General features: G+C 36.0%; 1 non-coding gene across 1 annotated transcript; it reads left to right on the forward strand.

The window, feature by feature from the left end:
- The first annotated feature begins 3109 nt into the window (after window positions 1-3109).
- LOC145565888 (small nucleolar RNA R71) lies at window positions 3110-3215 on the forward strand. Its single transcript, XR_014095248.1, has one exon. It is a non-coding gene; the product is annotated as a small nucleolar RNA R71 (small nucleolar RNA).
- The last annotated feature ends 18408 nt before the right edge of the window (window positions 3216-21623 follow it).

The raw sequence follows: 21623 nt of genomic DNA on the forward strand, positions 1-21623 counted from the left end.
GACATCAATAACACCATCTGCAGTACACAAGAAAGGTCTACCTGAAATGATTGGGATATTACTATCCTCCTCCATATCCAAAACTACAAAGTCAACAGGTTTGAAAAATTTCTCAACCCGAACGGGGACATCCTCCAAAACACCTAAAGGGTATTTTATAGAATGATACGCCATTTGCAAAGTGATTTGTGTGCATTTTAAAGCTCCCATATTCAACCTCTGACAAATAGAAAGAGGCATAACAGACACACCAGCACCTAAGTCACATAAAGCTTTATCAATGAATAATGCACCTACATGACATGGGATGGAAAAACTACCAGGGTCCTTAAGCTTAGGTCGGAATTTATTTTGCAATATAGCACTACACTCTACAATTAGAGCGACTGTTTCTACACCACCAAAGTATTTCTTCTTAGTAATCATTTCCTTTACAAACTTTGCATACATTGGAACTTGAGAGACCCAATCAGTAAAAGGAACGGTTACCTCAAGGGCTCAAGGTTCTTGACCATATTCAAGAACTTACCAAATTGTTGATCTACCTTAGTCTTTTGCATCCGATGTGGGAATGGTAGCTTTGGCTCGACAGATGGAGGCTCGGAATCTTTCTTTTTCTCTTTCTCAACATCATCTGCTTTGGATTTCCCATCCTTAGAGGTGGGAATATCATCCAATGTTTGCTCTACAACCCCACTTTTCTCCTTCTCAAGATTCGCATCACCAAGGCATTTGGAGCCCTTCATAGCTAACATCACTACGAGTAGTGATAGCATTGGCGATCTCCTTAGCGATGGGTTGTCCCGGTAAGTGGCCAGGTTGCCTTTGGATGTTGGTACCTGCTACTTGTGCGAGTTGGTTCTCCAAATGCTTTGTCGTATTTTTCAACTCCTTGATGCTATCTTCAGTGCTTTGCTTCATTGATGTCATCATTCTCATAAGGTCAGACATAATCGGCTCTTGACTGCTAGCATTGCCTTGAGAATGTTGTTGTTGAGGCACCCTAACAAATCTTGGAGGACCATGATGAGAGGCCCCTTGTTGATGGGGTGGAGGCCTTGCAACATATTGCTGAGGTTGTGACCACTGTTGCTGCGGTTGAGGATTTTGGACATTATTGCTTTATATGAAAGGTAAGGATGATTCCTCTAACCTGGATTGAATGTGTTAGAATATGGATCATTTGGTTGCCTTTATTGAAAGGCATTCACCTGCTCCATCTGATTGGTGTCTTGAGAATTCAGAGGACATTGGTATCCAAAGTGACCATATACACCACACAATTCACAAAAAAAATTAGTTTGCAAAGGTTGAGAAGACATAGCATTAATAGATAAAAGAGAAGAATCTTGAGTAGCATGTAATGCTTTAATCTTTGCAGTTAGTTGAGCCATTTGAGATGTCATGAGTGAATAGGCTTCAACTTCCATCTTCCATTTCTTAGTTCGAGTTCTTGGAGAAGAAAAGTGGTTGTGTAGACACCTAAAAATGTCTCCCCAAAACAAAACCCGATGATGAACAACCTTTCACCACCGTTACTGGTCGGGTTGAGTATTTAATCTTTGGAGTGCTTAATCCATATTTCCATTTAATTAATCAACCCAATTCTTAGCCCATTTCCCCAAGCCATTACTCATTTTCTTCTTTTCGTGTCTACATCACAAAACCGAGAGAAACTGATTTTTTGGAAATATAATTTTGATCCAATTATTATTTTGTTGAATAGGCCTTGAAATAATCTTTCCAACGATATATCATAAGCCCAATTCCGATTTAAAACGAAGAAGATATGAGCAAAACACTAAACTCGACCCAAAACCAACACCCTTTCACTAAAACGGCCATATCTTAAAATATAATAAAGATTTTGACCTGATTCTAATTGGGTTGGAAAGTATACTTGATAATATTTCCAACGATATATTATATGTCTTATTCTGAGTTACGGATCAAAAGTTATCATTGTTTTAAAAACGCATAAAAACTGAATTTGCCGCGACACGACATAAATGTCGCGCCACGTTGTCTTATGACGTGTCATGGCACTCTGTACCGTGTCATGGTATTTTTCACCATGACGCGGTGCTTTTCTAGGGTTTTTTTCTACACGGCGCTTCACTTCTAGGGTTCCGTGCTTTACCCTACTCTTTTTCTCTATAAATACGAACCTAATTTCTTCAGTTTCGGGGCACCAAAAATCATTCTCTCTTTCTCTCTTATACACCAAATCGTTCTCTATTTATCTCTTATGCTTTAGCCTATATACTATCCTTAAACCTATATTCCTAATTACATCATTTTTCCTTAAGTACTCCAAGGAGTCCATACTTAACCCGAGGTTTTGTCCTTAAACCAAGGCTTGAAAGGTATAATTAACTGAGGGTTTGGACCAAATGAACTCTACTTTTAATTTAATTTAATTTCAATTTGATTTATATTTTTGTTGAAGTTACTAACACTTTATTCATGATGTAGCAATTTAAAGGAGCATGTGAATATGAGTAATTAATTAATGTAATTACTTATTTTATTTTAATATTGCTAATATCATGATTAGGTTTATTATTATTTGATTTGACTAACGATATTATGGTTAAATTGCTTCCAATATTAATGTTTATTCTATTGCTATTATGATCACCATATTGCATGTTAAAGGGAATATGTAATCGAAAATCACATCTAATATGATAATCCTCCTTTTGTGGTTCCGAACCATATGAAGTTAATAATCTCATGGATTATGAATGGGGTGTAACAATCACGGGTCAATCGTTGTTGCCTTTTGTTGTCCCTTTATTGTGGTTGCCTTTTATGATCCGTGAACGGTTTACAAGTTCCTTAAAAACTTGTTGACGGCTCCCTACTTTCCTTGTCCCTAATCGTATATGTCAATTCCCACTTCCTGAGAGTGCCAAGCATATTCACACATGCTTAACATAAGTGCACTTCAAACGACGCCAACAGGTTGGCTGCAAGATTTGCAAGAAAATCATACCCTTCCTCGATCATTTTGTCAAGGAACACACCACTTGCTGCAGAGTCAACAATACATTTAGTCTCGGGTTCTAGTCCGTTATAGAAAATACGAACAAGATTCCACTTCTCAAAATTGTGATGTCGGCATGATCGTTGAAGATCTAAGAATCTATCCCATGCTTCCCTAAGAGATTCCCCTGACTCCTGAGAAAATGTTGATATTTGGTGTCAAATCTTTTCAGTTTTTTCAAGGGGAAAATACTCTTTTAGGAATGCTTGGGAAATCTTGCTCCACTCTGTCTCCTAGACAATATTTAACCACTTTTGAGCTCTATCGCGAAGGGAAAATCCGAACAAGATCACTTTCAATTGATCTTGAGTGACTCCTTTGTGATGTACAGTGGAGCATAATTGTTGAAATTGCTGCAAGTGATTAATTGGCTTATCAGTTAGATGGCTGCTAAACTGATTTTGTTGGACCCTACTGAGCAATGTAGGTTTATTTTTAAAGTTCTCTGTAGTGATTTCTGGCATTTTAAGACTTGTTGGACCCCGAAAGAATTAAGAGACCTATTATCAGTCATCTCTTTTTCTATGTTAGACTGTGTTGAAGAATTTTTCTACAAACGGGTCTTTTTCTGCTTTCCTTTCCCTTGCTTTTTGAGTTGCCTAAGGGTCTTGTCCAAGTTTGGATCCGTAGGGATCAAGTCACCTGTTCGTTTTGACCTGGCCATCAACAAAAAGAAAAGAAAACAATGAGAATTCCCCAATTGGAACTAGAAGTTCCAATGGGACAATTGGAAATAGTTTAAACAATCAAACTAAAACTAATAGAATCTAGTCGTCTCCCCGGCAACGGCGCCAAAAACTTGATGAATAATAAGTTAAACCCCAAGTGCACGGTGTCTGTTGTTTGCAGAGACTTAGCAAATACGGGTCGAATCCTACAGGGAGACATGTTCTATTAGTTTTTGCCCGATTATATAAACTATTTCAATAATCGAAGAGTGATTTGATTTCAATTAGCTAAACTAGGAGAATAATGAAAATAAGGTTGTTCTCAAATAAATAAAGATCTAGGGCATACGTTCGGTCAACCATGCTTATACCAATCCAATAAATGCAAACAATCCATTAACAAACAAACTAGGTCGAATAATTAAAGCACTTTTAATCCTACGGTCGGGAATTAACACTTACGAATTAACATATATAGTTGGGTCGCTAACATAATCGAATTCGCCAATTGTAATTAAGTTTCTAAAAATATGATCTTTCAATTCTAATTTTTATTAGATAAATAATCAACTCATGATATTGGAAAATTACATGAATCAAACAATAAAGCACAAATCAGTAGGAATAATTCAAACCCCAATTCATAAATTTATAAATAATTAAGCACAAATAATCAAGGTACAAACATGGCTTCCCTCACTTAGCCCTAGAAAACGACTACTCTCTCATAATTGAAATACAAAAAATAAAAGAGATAAATAAACTTGAATTCATAATTAATAAAGTAAAGAACGAAAAAAAAAAATGAAATACCTCGATGATTAAATTAATGGAAAATAATAAACTAGGGTTTAACAATGGAGGAAGAAAACTAAAGAAACGTTTAATCTAGAAAATAAAGCATAAGAGGCCAAATAAAATCCTCTTAAGTATTTATATTAAAGCCTCCTTCTAAGCTAATTAAAATAGAAATAAGTAAATAAATATATAAGCTAAAATATTATTGGATGATAAGCGATAACGTGGAACGTGAGAAACAAGGCTGCTCGTGGCTCATCACCACTTGACCAAACCCGCGGTCGCAGGGTTGGTGGCTGCGCACTAGCAGTAACAGCAGCAGCCTTCGAGTGGCCGCAAGACAGACCCGCAGCAAGATCCCGAGGGTAGCTGACTGCGTCACTTGGATTCAAACGCTTATAACTTCTGTTCTTGAAAGCTTCTTGGGGCGTTCTACCTATCATTAGAAAGCTCTTCAAGTCTAATTTCCAACGCAACTTGAACTGCTTTAATCCGATCTGTAGAACTCAAGTTATGATCAAAAGAGTGAGAAAAGGTCATTTTTTGATACCTTGCAAGCCTTTGTTTTTCTCGTTTCTAACTCAAATTCGTTTCGAAAAGGTCCATAGCGACTCTCGTGGATGATATAATCATTTTCCATGCATAAAATCCTTAGAGCCAACATCCATGAGCATAAATTCCTCGATAAATGAACTCGATCCATTGATTTCCATTCGAATATCATGTGAATCATCTCCAAACACTTCGAAAGCATTCAAATGACTATGAAATCACCTGAAACATTAAGAAATACAAAAACGAAGAGTAATAGAACGATAAATGATGAATTATGTAAATATGACCTTATAAACAACCAAAAAGACTAAGAAAAAGGTATAAAAACTAACATAAATGTGCCTAAGAACCCTGTATAAATATGATTCATCACTTCGTTCAACAGACCCACCCAACCCCAAAATCCCTGAATCCGACCACCTTCACAAATCCCAAAATTCGACCGTCTCTAATAAGCAAAATCCAACCACCCACAAAACCCTAAAATCCGACCACCTTCACGAATCCCAAAATCCAACCACCCACGAAACCCTAAAATCCGACGACCTTCACGATTCGCAAAATACGACCACCCACGATTCGCAAAATCCAACCACCCACAAGACCCTAAAATCCGACCGCCTCACAAAACCCTAAAATCCGATCACCTTCACGAAATTCGACCACTGCAACAACGAGGATTGGTGCAATGTTACAAGGGGTTGTAGGATAGCTGTAGTGGGGTTACGATGGCAATGAAATTGGAAAATGGAGGTGGGGAAAGGGGATAGGGTGGTGATGCGGCGGTGGGGAGTTGGAATGCGGTGGTGGGGAGCTGGGAAGGAAAAATTATTTTTGTTTTTTTTAAATTAAGAAAATTAAAATTGGACCATTTAGAAGGTGACATGTGGCAAGTCACCTTCTAAAACAAGTTACCAATTTCACAAACCGGTAAAAGGCCTGTTTTAAGAAGATAGAGGTTAAATGTGGGATTGTTTTGGGAATTCGAAAAGGTGGGATTGTTTAGAGTAGAAAAGGCAAAGGTGGGATTATTAGTTTCCATTTTTTCATTTTAAAAACCTTAATGGCATTTGGTGAATTTTTTAAGTAATCAGTGGCATTTGGTAAAATATCAGTTGTTTTTTTTTAAAATACATTAATACAAAATTAATGATGTTTTGGATATTGAATAAAATTTACATTTTAGTGCCTACGGAAAATAGTAGTCTTGTGGGTACTTGTTAGAACCGACTCAATGAATTGATCATTAATATTCAGAAGTTATATTTTATATTTCACAAAGTAATGGGCGAGGCAAGCCTCACTCAACCGTTCGTGATACGACGACCATCATTTTCAAATAATATTTCACTCATAATATCTCTTCTTTCCTATTTGTTGGAATGAGTGGCCTAAATCTTTCCCTCTTAATTAATTTAATTAGTAAATTCACCAAATGGCAAACAACACAATATCGAGATTCATCCCTAACAATTACTTGACCACTGTAACCCGCAAGTAAGTAATCATCGACAATTATGGGGTAGCCGAAAATGTCGTTGTTTTGGTATTTGGAGGACAGAGAAGCAATGGCAGGTGCGGCGGAGGAGATGGCAAGACGAGTGTATCGGAAGGAAAAAACGGTGACGAGAGCTCATAAATTATGAGCTGAAATTGAATTTTGATTTTGGGACTGAAACGATGCTTGCTTATTAAACATGTGTTGAAATTTTGGGATTAAAGATGTTAAATAATGGAATTTTGGGAGGACAGAGAAATTGCATGAGAGTTTAGTTACTGGCCTTAATGCTCATCAAATATGTGCTGATATTTGATTAAAAATTAAAAGGCAATAAGTTAATAATTTCATTTTAATTACTCCATACTCTACATTTTAATTTTTAATTAATGTTTTTATTTTGGGCTTTTCTTTATTTTTGAATTTTCTATGGGATTTTATTGTTTTGACATAGATACCATGAATGATATCATTTGTATTGTCTTAATAATAATTTGATGTATGTAATGTGGATGATATGATTAGTTCGATGGATGATATGATTAATTGTTTGGATGATACGATCAATAGTCTAGATGATATGTTTAAGTGTTTAAGATGGATGATATAATTAATTGGCTAGATGACATGATTAATTGTTTGGATAACATCTTAAGTGTCTTGGCTGAATGATATGATTAATTGGTTAGATGACACATTTAATTGTTTAAATGATATAAGTAACTATTTACTAAAAAGGATGGATGATATGATTAATTGGTTGGTCTGGATGACATGGTTAGTTTGTCTGGATGATTTCACTACTACTTAGGTGATATACTTACCTCCAATTTTTTAGTTGACACGTATTCCTTTATAGGAAGTTTTTTTTTAGTTAACACGCTTCCTATTGGGGTAAGTTTTTTTCTTTGCATTTACTAGCTATTCTTTAATATGTGTGCCTAAATTAAATGCGTCAACTAAATAAAAATAGAGGAAGTATATATTTAAAAAAAGGCTGGATGATATGACTAATTGGTTAGGTGACATAATTAATTGTTTGGATGATATCTGAATGATATTTGGATGATATCTATAATTTTTAGATTAGAGGATATGATTAGTTGATTGGATGACATGATTAATTGTTTGGATGATATCAATAATTTCTTGGATTATATCTTTATTGTTTAGGTTTGATGATATGATTGATTGGTTAGATGACATGATCAATTGTTTGGAAGATATAAGTAATTACTTAGATAAAATCATTATAATTTATTTCCTTTTTTTTTTTAAATTTGGACTTTTTTTATTTTTAGTTTTTCTCATGAAGATGAATGATATCTTTAAGGGTTTAGGATGGATGATATAATTAATTGATTAGATGATATAATTTATTGTTTGGATGATATCTTTTAGTGTTTAGGTTGGATGATATGATTATTTGGTTAGATAATATCATACATTATTTGGATGATATGATTATTTGTATGGATGATGTCATTCATTATTTCAATGATATCATCCATTGGTGGAAATTTTGTCTAGAACTATCCTATAGATAGCGTCATTTGTAGACAACTACTCATTTTTTTTATTTGTTTAGAATTACCCAGAAGTTACAAAACGTTTGGGTAGCACTACTCATTAACGTTTTCTGTCCAATTAAAACGTTATTGGGCCCACTTTTTCACTTTTCCCACTTAATTAACTCCCATAATTACCTTCTCTCTCCTCCCTAATCAACTTCCCCTCCATTCTCACTCAAAAAAGCCAAGAGAACAAACTCAATCAATTGAACACAAATTCTCAATTATTCAAGTAATGTTTCACACTTTCCTTTTAATTCATTGTTTACCGTATTTGTTTAGAAGTTTTAATTGAATGCAATTAACATAATTAAGGTGTAAATTAGTGATTTGGATTAGGGTTTATGGGTTCAAATAAATTTGGGGATTTTGATTTCTAGGTTTTAGGGTTTCAATTGAAACTAGGTTTCGATTATTTAACTTTGAGATTGAATTCAATTGCATTTTAATTACTAATTGGCCATTGTAATTGGTAAGATGTCTAATTGGCCATTGTAATTGGTAGGATGTCTAAATTTGGGGGTTTTGATTTCTAGGGGTTAGGGGAATTTAAGTAGGGAGGAGAGAGAAGATAATTAGGGAAGTTAATTAAGTGGAAAAAGTGAAAAAGTAGGCCCCATTAACATTTTTTTGGACGGAAAACGTTTATGGATAGTGCTACCCAAAATTTTCTTAACTTCTAGGTAGTTCTTAAAAAAAATAAATAAATAAATAAATAAAATAAAAAAACGAGTAGTTGTTCACAAATGACCCTATCTTTAGGGTATAACTAGATAAAATTTCCTCCATTGGTTGGATGATGTCATTAAAAATGGCTAGATGATATCCTCTAATGTTTCTATGATATCTTCTATAAGCTGGATGATATCATCTATAGACTAAATGATATCATCTTTTTGTGTCTATGAATCATCCATTGTTTGGATGATATCCTCTATTGGTTCATTCTATAATATCATTTATAAGTTGGAGGATATCATTTATAGGCTTGATGATATCCTTTGATCTATTGTGTCTATGATATAATCTATTGCCTGGATGATATCATCTATAGGTTGGATTATATCCTCTATTGAATCTATGATATCATCTATAAGATGGGTTGTTGTTTTGAAGCTTGCCTCACGAAGTTATTGGTGAGGCAAACCTCACACAATAGGTTTTCTTTATACTTACTGATAATTAAAGATACCATTAATCAAAGTTTGCATCGGCATGTGTGCCAAGCTTCAATAAGACACTTTTAAAAATCGGAAGGAATTACTATTTACATGTAGTTAGTACAATGTACTCCCTTCATTTTTTAATTGCAAAACTTTGACCGCGTGGTGTAGGTTTCGATCAAAGTGTGCCTACGTTAGCATGTTGTGGATATGCTTGACAATCATAGATATTTGGATTTGACATATAACGATAAGGACAAAAAGGTAGGGATCCGCCAACAAGTTTTCAAGGAACTTGTAAACCGTTCATAGATTGTTCAAGGAACCCATGAAAAGGAATAAAATTAAAGGCAACAGCGATTTGATCCATGAAGATTACACCCCATTTACAATCCATGAGATTACTAACTCCATAGTGGTCTTGAACCATCACTAGATATTTGGGGATGATTGCACGAAATTGAGTCATGAAGACAATTCTGCCCATCTTAGCTTTACTTCATTCTTATAACGTAATACCTTGAAAATTTCCTCCTTTTTAAAATACCCTTTTTACCCTTATTAAAACACAGTTTAGGAAATAACCAAAATATTACCGCCACCGTGATAACGACTAAGGTTTTTTAAAGTAACATAATGGAAGTCTAAAAACTAAAGAAAACAAATAAAATAAATAACATGAGATTCAACATCTCAAAACGTCACCAATTTAAAAACCCACTACAACTCAGAACCATTATGTCCCATCATGCTACATGAATTCCAAAATATCAAACATAAGTAACCAAAAAAAGTTAGTCCAATAATATGAAGATGCAATTGAGCGACACAGCGCTAATTGATGTTGTTGTCGCTGTCCTTGGGATAGTGGTAGGTTGGTTGTTGTTTGCAAGTGCATGAGATGAAGAAGAACTAGGTGGCGACTAGTGGTTGTGCTAATGAAAAGGTTGCCACAATAGTGAATGTTGGTGGAGCGCAGGTTGTGCTTGTTAGTTGGGCTGGAGTTGCGGTAGGCGAGGTGGATGTGCAATTGCTATTGCTTAGGTTGTTGTGCGTGAGCTGAGATAATGAGTGAGGGGATGTTGGTGTGGTGTAGATTTGGTGATTAAAGGGTTGTGTGATAAGAAAGTAAGGGCAGCAATAAAGGCAACAACTTTGTGATGTTGTTAAAAGACCTTTGACTCAAACTCAAAACCATAAACTCCTTTACAAACTTGAAATACACACTTCAACCATAAACTCCTTTACTAAATGTAGACACCCATTTGTGTCTCCCCAAAACCAAACACAGTGATGAATACCTTTTGCGTCAAATGATAATCGAACAAAGTGAAAGTGTGAAAGGTCAGGTATTGCGGTTAGTTTTTATTAAAAATTCTTTCTTTCTGTTTTCGAAAAACAACTCTATTTTATGAAAATAGCCACTCCAATTTAGTTTGGTCCACTACAAGGGTCCAATAATAGTGGAGTTGGATGAGGCTTGCAAAGAGCTTTCCAACGATATATTATATGCCCAATTCCGATGAATAATGAGGAAGTTATGGCCAAAATACTAAACTGGGCCCGGTTTGATCTTTACATGCGGCCCAATAATTTATGGGAGGGCCCAAAGTTAATTATTATTCCTAAAGTTATTAGAGTTAATTATAGTCTTCTAGAATTCTCTAGAAGGTTCTCTTAAGTCCTAATAAAATTAGAATTAATAATTATATTTTGATAAGTTTTACTTGGAATAAAATATTATTTTATGAAAAATTCGATTTCAGTTTTCATACGGACTTTACAAGTCAATTTTGATTGATAAGTGGACTCCGTGTTTGAAAGCGCGTAGGAATCCAGACTGTTTAGTGACATGCTAGGATTTGTTATTAATCTTGTTAGTATCATGCCTAGGATCTTGCTATTATATTTAAGCTTTGTTATTAACATGATTATTTTAATCATGATTATTGTTATGATTATTATGATAATTATTATGTTGCTTGATGCTTATTTATTGTTATTGCTTGATCACACCTTTTATGCATGTTTAAAGGGAATTTGTACTTGTAATCACGCTTAATAAGATAATTAATAACCTTGTTTAGGGATAATATGATTATAATTCAAGTTATCGCCAATAATAGTTTTATTTGTGCATTAATATTCAACCAACATAGATAAACAGGTTTAGGGTTAATCTAATGTTTGCATGTGAGTCAGAAAGCGCACATGAATACGAGAAGAATGAAGTAGAGGCCTATTTAGGGCAGGTTCAATCTCTTTTAGGTTGGATTTGTACCTTCATCCCCGAACACCAGTCTTGGTTCCAGACCTATTGGAGTTGACGATCTCATGGATGGTTAAGGGGTGTAACCTTCACCCTGTGAACGATTTACAAGTTCCTAAAACTTGTTGGCGACTCTTTTACTCTAGCTTCCTTCCCTTTGGACGCCACCATGCTTAAGTGTATGATCACAGTGGGGTTCAAGTTTGGGGTAATGCTTGAAATATTCCCTACAGTTTTTGGCGACTCCACTGGGGAGGATTTCTATTTTAATTCCTAAAATTTATTTTGGCAATGATTTAGAATGAGTGGATGAGACTCGAAAAGTTCTAAGTATTTCATGTGCGTAATTTTGATTAGCATTATTGTCATATGCATAAAAAAGGTCCTCATTGGATAGACCATCCGAAATGAGTCAAAAACATAGGATTTTTACACGTAGGAAACTTGAGAAATATCTTTCACAACTAGAATTGAAATAATACTACAAAATCTGGAAAATTCTATGAACGTAGATAACTGCTAAAGCATGTTGGAACTAGTGTCTAGAAAATAGGGCTTGTCGCCTGTAAAGTGCTTTTGTCGCCTAGCGACAGTTCTGTCGCCGGCGACAGGAGTACTTTTGCGGTGACAGTTCCTGTAGTCTGGCGCCAAGTTCTTCCAATACTGAGCCAGAACTCTGCCTTCTTGTTTTGACCATTTCTAGCACTGTTGGCTTGATTCTACTTCCTGATTGAGTTTTTCTCTCTTTTCTGAAACCCATATGTGTTCTACATATGGACATAACCCTCTGGGGGTTCACGCTCCATCTACCCAATCGAACGCTCCTGGCAACGACGGGTACATCCGAGTTTGTGAATCTATCAAACCGTGGAAGCAAGTTTTTTAACTTGCGGGGTCCCATCCATACGCGCCAACCCTTCCAAAGGTTCGGCTTCCGCGCGATGCATCCGGACTCATAACCATGGACCCTGTTTGACTAACCCATATCCTTGAACTTTAGAGAACTAGAGCCATGGTTAGGTTGCAAACTCATTGCATCATATTGTGACTATTTGAACTATTTGTGCATTCTTTGCTTGTGCATACCCTATATGTGCTAACCGTTTGTTTGACTTGTGTTTAAGTCTAAATAAACTAATTAATGACTAAAAAGGACTTAGTTTAACTAATTAATTAATTAATTTGACTAATTAAAGACTAATAAAGTAATCAATCTGACTTAGTACGACTGTAGGCATGTCCCTTTAGAGTAAACTTACTGGAAACAGTCCCAGATTAATGTTGCAGCAATGGCGCAGAAGTTTGGGCTATGGCGCCGCAGTTTACTGTTTGTCGCCTAGCGACAAGTTTGTCGTTTGGCGACAAGCTTCAAACTGTGGCGACAGTTCTGTTGTTCCGGCGACAGTCCAGATTCTTACTCGAGTCATCACGACGAGTCTAATTAAACAGTTTGCTAATCAGTTCGATTATTTTATTAATAAACAGTACCTTTGTTAAGTCCTTAATTCAGTCTAGTCACATAGTCTAGCCGCATGGTCTTACACAAGAGCCTTAACATGTCACATACACTCACTAGTGTTAGCACACACTTTATATAGTCACCATGACCATGTCTTAGGTTCATGCATAAGTCAGTTTTTTCTGTCATTTGAGTTGGGGGTACATTCTATTCCTAATTTTTTCATATCTCTCCATCTACATCATCTTTCCATTCTCTACATGCTTTCCCCATGTCACAATATTCATTCTTCCTACCTTCTTCCATCCATTGCATATTGAATAGAGTTCAGTCAAATAATTAACAATGAATATCCCTTAATTTTCCTTTCCACAGTATTTGGTCAAGGAGAGAAGGACGATTAATCAAAGACAACAACTTTACTCAAGTTCAACTTTTTGATAAGCCAATCGGTCGAAAAAGGAAAGCTAAGAAGATAATGGCAAGTCAGGAAGAAGTTAACGAACTCAAGGGAAAAGTGGCTAACATGGCTGAAATGTTGAGGAATCTGACTCTCCAAATCAATGACCCTGCGAGACAACAACAAATGGAGCTCATGCAAGAAAGTTTGAGCAGATTATCCAATGACTATAGATTCCAGGGCATTAGCTCACAAGGGGTCTCGGTGGACAAGGATCTTCTTCCGCAGAAGTTCAATGCCAACGACATCTCGAAATTTAAGGCAATGGATAACCCTTATTTTCATTTAAGAGCCTTTGAAACTGTAATGAATATTAAGGGAATAGATAAGAAAGCTTTTCATTCTGTGTTTTCTCTATCTTTAGAAATTGTTTGTCAGTAATGGTACTTTTCTCTTGATAAAGAGAAAACCTCTACTTGGGATGCTATATAAACGCTTTCATTGATAGATATAAATGTAATATTCAAGTCAAAACTGATTATAGACAACTTGAGATGCTAAGACAAAAAGAGAATGAAGGCTTTACTTCTTTCTTTAATAAGTGGAGGGAAACTTCCGCTAAGATGATTGAGGTGCCCTCCGAAAAAGAATCTGCGAGGATGTTTATCAAGAACCTCCAAGAGAAGTATTCAAAACATTTAAAGTATCAACATAATTTGAATACTTTCAAGGCCGTCTATGATATCGGTATTGAAATCGAAGATGACCTCGCAAAGCAAAAAGCTACTAACAATAGTAACCACGGTGGCTGGAAAGGAAAGAAGAACGACAATCCTTCTTCTTCTGGAAACGCCCACTCTAGTAACAATGTTAGCACCTTTGACAATAACGGTGTCTTAGCTATGGATAATCAAGGATATAAAAAGAAACCCAGGAGAGAGTTCACACCCATTAGAAGGACCTACGATACTGCTTTCGATCGTCTTTACGATCGAGGATTAATCAAACCCATTGGCCCTACCGAGGATCCAACGCCAGAAAAGCGATCTTCAAGATGGGATCCCAATTCCTATTGCAAGTACCATCAAGGAAATGGTCATACCACCGATGAATGCTACAGGTTTCAAAATCTCATTCAAGATCTCATAGAAGCAAACAAGATCCCATTGCCTCTAGCTAGCGAGAAGACTGGGTGATGTTGAAGCAAACGACACAAGACAAAAGGCGAACGTCAACGACAAGATTTCATGACCTCTTTTTCTATTTCTTTTTCATTTTTCCTTTCCCCAATAAGTCTAGCAATAGGCACCTTCTTACTTAGATTTTTTTTATTTTGTATGTTTCTTTTCTCCCATTAATAAAATGAGCATTTGTTTTCTTGCATATGATCATTTCATTACATCACATTAAAAAAAAAAAAAAAATCCATGTCAAACTAAGCACGAGATATACCAATGATTTGAGGCACCCCTTGTAGCCACATCATATCACCTTTCACCCTTCAAATATGCAATCCTTTTTTGACAACCCACTTTGAGCCTCGTCTAACGATAGACCTTTATTTTTTCAACCCACATCTACCAACCTTGGGATGGGATGATGTGCAATTTATGTAATTTTCAAAGAATAAAAGCTTGAGTAATTTCAAAAAATTCAATAAGCACAAATGATAAAAGTGTACAAAAGGGCAAGTGTTCCAATGTCTTTGACATGAACATGTCTTTGATATGAACACGTCTCAGATTGCGTTTCTTATCGAGTGCTCGGTACCGTGCCTGAGAAACATGAATGCCAAGTGAGTGATAGACCGCATGATCGGGATTGCCCACACTTATAAAAATATTAAAAAAAATGCAAAAGCAAAAAAGAGAGCAAAAATAAAAATAAAAAAAAAAAAAGAAAAAGAGCTCAAAAGTGAGAAACCTTAAGCATAAAAATACAAAGATCCAAAAGCAAGGTTGCACACCTTGGGGGCTTATCTAGGGTCTTGAGCCTTTATCCCTTTCTTCTTCAACCTTTAGCCTAACCACGTTATAAACCTTAAAAGACCTCTTTGAGGTATACACATACTTGTGCGAGGTTCGGCTAGAGCTACGTTTGGCCTGATTCCTAACGGATACGTAGGCACCTCACATTGGGGTGCGGCCGTAATAAACATGCATTCATATTCACATTCACACACTCACACCATAATTGATCATATTAAGGGATCTCCTATGCTCATCCCTATTCATTTAGAGCTAGACTTGGGGGCTTGATCCCTACATTATTAGCTTACCTAGCCTAAGAGTCATCATCATTTGACTCCTCTCAAAATACTTTTTCCAAACACTTAGCCTTTGCAACCTAACTTTAGTGTTACTTTCACACACATCACAGATACATGACCAAATATACTTCCCTTAGGAACCCTTTGTCATGAAATCTTAACACAACGCTGAAGCATGCCTTGTTATGTCAAAATCAAGATCAATCATCATTGCATCACAAAGTATGAAGTACTTAACCTCCGCGCCTAAGCTACCTAAATACTTTCATTATCAAGTCAACTAGGATAGTCTAAGATGTTACAATCCTTGTACTGTGAGAGACAACATTAACGGATTAAGCTCATTCAACATGCACCTTCAAAAAACTTCACTTCAATTCTTTTTCGCGTCTTTATTTTCCGGGAGAAAGTCGGTACCCTCCACAAAATTTTTGCTTTTCACAATACAATGCACACACGGGTCATGAGTTACACGTGTCATTTCACTTCGAGTCGAGTCAACCTCGAGTCAATCACAGCAAGTCAAGTTTATACCTCGAGTCGTATCAAGTCAATGAGTCAAGCAACATCAAACCTTAGGTCAACCCTAAAATAATTAAAGAAATTAGCAAAGTCCTATAGTCAAAGATAAATACAGGTGCATCCCAGCGGCAGCAAGAGCAGAATAGGGAAGACCCTACTCCAGCGCCAGACGACAACATCTAGCGTCTAGCAACAAATTTCAGCGCCCGGCGCTAGATCCCAGCGTCTGGCGACAGAGCCAAATCGCGGCGCTAGAGGCATTGCAGCGGCGACAGAACGCTCAACCACTCAAAGCAATTATTTCAACCTCTTTCAGCAATTTCGGGTTCCTTGGTACGCCAGTTAGCCCCTATAAGCAATTTGACATGATTAAGTAGTCGGCTTGATTACAATCACAATAAGTGATCGACCTGACGAAAGATCGTCTCACTTAGCTTAAAGCGCCTAAACATTGGCTCATCGCAAGACACCGACATACTGGTTCATAAACAACAGAGGTACCGATATAATGGTTCACAAGCAGCAAAAGCGCCGACGTACTGGCATAGCGGAAGCAAAGTTCAAGCGAGCTTTAAAGATCGACAAGCGTTGGTCTTCGGGAGTTTTCTTCGGAATATTATCGCAACAAACATTCAAGTATCATCAAAGCTCTTTTGCTCAGAGACGCGTGGGCATATCATTCAAAGCTCTTTGTTCAAAGACGTGTGGACATATCATCAAAGCTCTTTTGCTCAGAGATGTGTGGGCATATCATTCAAAGCTCTTTGTTCAGAGACGCGTGGACATATCATCAAAGCTCTTTTGCTCAGAGACGCGTGGACATATCATTCAAAGCTCTTTGTTCAGAGACGCGTGGGCATATCAAAGAAGCTCTTTTGCTCAGAGATGCGTGGGCATATCATTCAAAGCTCTTTCTTTAGAGACGCGTGGACATATCAAAGAAGTTCTTTTGCTCAAAGACACGTGGGCATCCCTCTAAAAAGCTCTTTTGTTCAGAGACGAGTGAACATCCCTCTAAAAAGCTCCACTATTCGGAGACGAGTGAACATTCCTCAAAAAGAAGCTCCTTCGTTCAGATACGAGTGAACATTCTTGAAAAAAAAAAAAGCTCCATTGTTCAGAGACGAGTGAACATTCCTCAAAAAGAAGCTCCTTCGTTCAGAGATGAGTGAACATTCCTGAAAAAGAAGCTCTTTTTTCCAGAGACGAGTGAACATCAACGGCGACAAAGCACGACCACAACATCAACAACGGCAAGATGGCGTTCCCTACCTTGTGGAAGGTTGTCACAACAACAATGCAACAACAAATCGGTTACTCCTAGAGACGTGTGCTCGACGGTGCAAGATACGCGTTTCTTAACTCTTTTATCTGTTTAAGTAACGCTAGTTTGCAGGTATCGGCGTTACAAGAATGATTTAGGATCGCAGAACGTTCTGAATCATTCTCCGTCCCGGTCGCTACTTTGACTTTCGTTTTCGAAACATGCGTTTCTCCAAACTCAGTCAAAGTGGGGGCTTCTGTAGACACCCATTTGTGTCTCCCCAAAACCAAACACAGTGATGAATACCTTTTGCGTCAAATGATAATCGAACAAAGTGAAAGTGTGAAAGGTCAGGTATTGCGGTTAGTTTTTATTAAAAATTCTTTCTTTCTGTTTTCGAAAAACAACTCTATTTTATGAAAATAGCCACTCCAATTTAGTTTGGTCCACTACAAGGGTCCAATAATAGTGGATTTGGATGAGGCTTGCAAAGAGCTTTCCAACGATATATTATATGCCCAATTCCGATGAATAATGAGGAAGTTATGGCCAAAATACTAAACTGGGCCCGGTTTGATCTTTACATGCGGCCCAATAATTTAGGGGAGGGCCCAAAGTTAATTATTATTCCTAAAGTTATTAGAGTTAATTATAGTCTTCTAGAATTCTCTAGAAGGTTCTCTTAAGTCCTAATAAAATTAGAATTAATAATTATATTTTGATAAGTTTTACTTGGAATAAAATATTATTTTATAAAAAATTCGATTTCAGTTTTCATACGGACTTTACAAGTCAATTTTGATTGATAAGTGGACTCCGTGTTTGAAAGCGCGTAGGAATCCAGACTGTCGCCAAACGACAGGCCTGTCGCTACGCGACAAGTTCGGTTTTGCGGCGACAGTGTGGAGTTTTATTCCTTATCAAATTCTACCTATTTTCGGACTGTTTTCTTATAAATAGGGTCCTGAACCTCCATTTTTATTCAGCTACAATCATCAATTCTCATCAACAGTTAGTGTATTCTCTAAATTCTCTCTAAGCTCTCATCTCTCTAGCTTTTCACAAACACAATTCCGCATACACGAGATCTAGAAACACCTAGCCAAGTTCGAAGTTGCCTTCGCCCTAGATGTGAAAGGTTATAATTTCTGAGGGTTTGGTCCCAAATCCAGTCTAAAATTTTTAATTATTTAATTTAATTGTTTGATTTTATTATTTTCCTTGAAGTTACTAACACGTGTATTTTGTTATTAGAAAGAGGTATGAGGCATCAAAGTATGTGATCTAATGGCTCTATTCTTGTAGAAAGCATGTTTAAATTTGTTTAATTTCTAGTATCATGTTAGGATGTTATTATTGCTTTCTAGTATCATGTTTAGGGTGCCTTTTACTCTTTTCTAATATCATGTTAGTACCATGTTAGGGCTAAATTTTTGATTTTTTAATGTTTAGTGACATGCTAGGATTTGTTATTAATCTTGTTAGTATCATGCCTAGGATCTTGCTATTATATTTAAGCTTTATTATTAACATGATTATTTTAATCATGATTATTGTTATGATTATTATGATGATTATTATTTGCTTGATGCTTATTTATTGTTATTGCTTGATCACACCTTTTATGCATGTTTAAAGGGAATTTGTACTTGTAATCACGCTTAATAAGATAATTAATAACCTTGTTTAGGGATAATATGATTATAATTCAAGTGATCGCCAATAATAGTTTTATTTGTGCATTAATATTCAACCAACATAGATAAACAGGTTTAAGGTTAATCTCATGTTAGCATGTTAGTCAGAAAGCGCACATGAATACGAGAAGAATGAAGTAGAGGCCTATTTAGAGCAGGTTCAATCTCTTTTAGGTTGGATTTGTACCTTCATCCCCGAACAACAGTCTTGATTCCAGACCTATTGGAGTTGACGATCTCATGGATCTTTAAGGGGTGTAACCTTCACCCTGTGAACGGTTTACAAGTTCCTAAAACTTGTTGGCGACTCTTTTACTCTAGCTTCCTTTCCTTTGGACGCCACCATGCTTAAGTGTATGATCACAGTGGGGTTCAAGTTTGGGGTAATGCTTGAAATATTCCCTACACTAAACCTACACAAGACACCAATCGAGAAAAGAATTTAAAAAATAAAAGCTAAAAGAAAATTAAATTAATAAGAGGTAAAAAAACAAAATAATCAAAATTAAAATGCTACTAAACTAATATAAAGATTCAAAATAAAGGAACTAAAGTAAAAATGAAATGAAATTAAAAAGAAATTAAAATAAGGAAATTTTGACTCTTACCACAAAAAAAAAAATCAAAAAATTATTTTTTACCACCAAAACTTCTAAAACTTTTATTTTACCACCAAAAAAAAAATTCTAAAAATTGTTTTTGGCCACCTAACGTCAAGAAAACTGTTAAATTTGACGGTTTTAAAAAAAAATTCTTTGAATTTCGTGAGCAAAACATGTTATTCAAAAGTTTAGGGGGTATTTTGGCCCTTTGGGTTCAATTTGAGGTCAAAATTGACAAAAAATTATCGAAAGTGTCTCGTTTTGCGTGTTTTACGCTAATCGAGATATTTTTAAACATGCAAAATGAGGCATTTTCGATCATTTTTTGTTAATTCTAACCTCAAATTGGATCCATAGGTCCCAAAAGGCCCCCAAAACCCCAAAAGACCATGTGTTTGACATGAAAATCGATGAATTTAAAAAATTCCGTTAGGTTTTGACGAAAGGTGGTAAAAAACAATTTTTTAATTTTTTATTTGGTGGTAAAATAAAAGTTTTAGAAGTTTTTTTGGTAAAAAATAATTTTTGGATTTTTATTGGTGGTAAAAGTCAAAAATCCTTAAAATAAAATCAAAACTAGCATTAAAAACATGGAATAAAAGAAAAGGCAACTAAAATACAAAATTAAGAATTAATAACATGAACAACTATTAAAAACTAATAAAAATCCTAATCAAGTTATTATAAAATGGAAAATCATAGGAAATTAAAGAAAAAGAGAGGACAATAAAGAAAGAAATATAGAAAAATGATGCTCTTTAGGCACACACTAGCTTTAAGATTATATCTTTTTGTTCTCATGATCCCTACCCAATTACACTATTTTTTATTTATTATTTCTTTATTCTCACATTCATTACTTTTCAATAAAGTATTAACCCCCACTATATGTCTTTCTGTTAAATTATTTAAATACTCCGGCTACCTCACTTATCTCTTATTACCTTTGTTTCATAATATGTGTAGCAAATGAACTTGTACGAATTCCTAGATAAAATTTGTGTTTGAGTGTTGAATGGATAAAGAAAGATAGTAATGTATGATGAGGAGAGAGATAGAGAGAATTAACAATTTAGAAAGGAAAGAAAATATTTGTTGCAAATAATGTGTATAAACCATTTTTAGTAGGAAAAATACTCTTCAATAATCCTAACTTTGCCCGATTTACTTTCAATAATCCCAACTTTTGATCTGCAATAATCCTAACTTTGACTTGCATTTTCTTTCTGAAATCTTGATTGCCTGTTACTCGCAGAAAAAATTAAAAAAGTTTTAAACAAATTATTTGATTGCCACGTGTTGCGGTTAATTGGTTCAAAAAATTAAAAAAAAGTTAAAAAAAAATTTAAATATAAAAATTGAAAATCACCTAGCCCCCACCCTTTTACACCAAAACCCCAAACCCCACTCACCCTTCCTCGCGCCCCTCCATTTTCCCCTTAAACCACCACCCTTCCCCGTTAACCCCCTCCCTCCCCTCAAAACCCCTTCCCCACCCCTCCAAACATCTACAAAACCTCCCCCCCCCCCCCACCACCCTAAAAATACCTAAGCCAGGTGAAGGGGGTGGCGGTTTTGACGGTGTGGGATGGGTGGGGGCGTCGGTTTTAGCACTAGAGGAAGGGAGAGGGTCTACTACTTAGGGGGTTAGGTTGGGGAGGGGAATGGTTTCATGGTGGCATTATGAGGGACGATAGCGGTTTTCGAGGTAAGGTTGGAGTGGAAGGGGCGATTTCAGGTGTTAAGGTTGGTTCGGTGGCAGGGGGCTATGAGGGGATAGGATGGGGAGGAGGGCTACCGATGGTGGTTGGTGGTTTGGATTTTTTTAATTTTTTGGAC

Source organism: Chenopodium album, chromosome 10 (genome assembly GCF_948465745.1).
Source record: "Chenopodium album chromosome 10, dcCheAlbu1.1, whole genome shotgun sequence".
NCBI lineage: Eukaryota > Viridiplantae > Streptophyta > Magnoliopsida > Caryophyllales > Amaranthaceae > Chenopodium > Chenopodium album.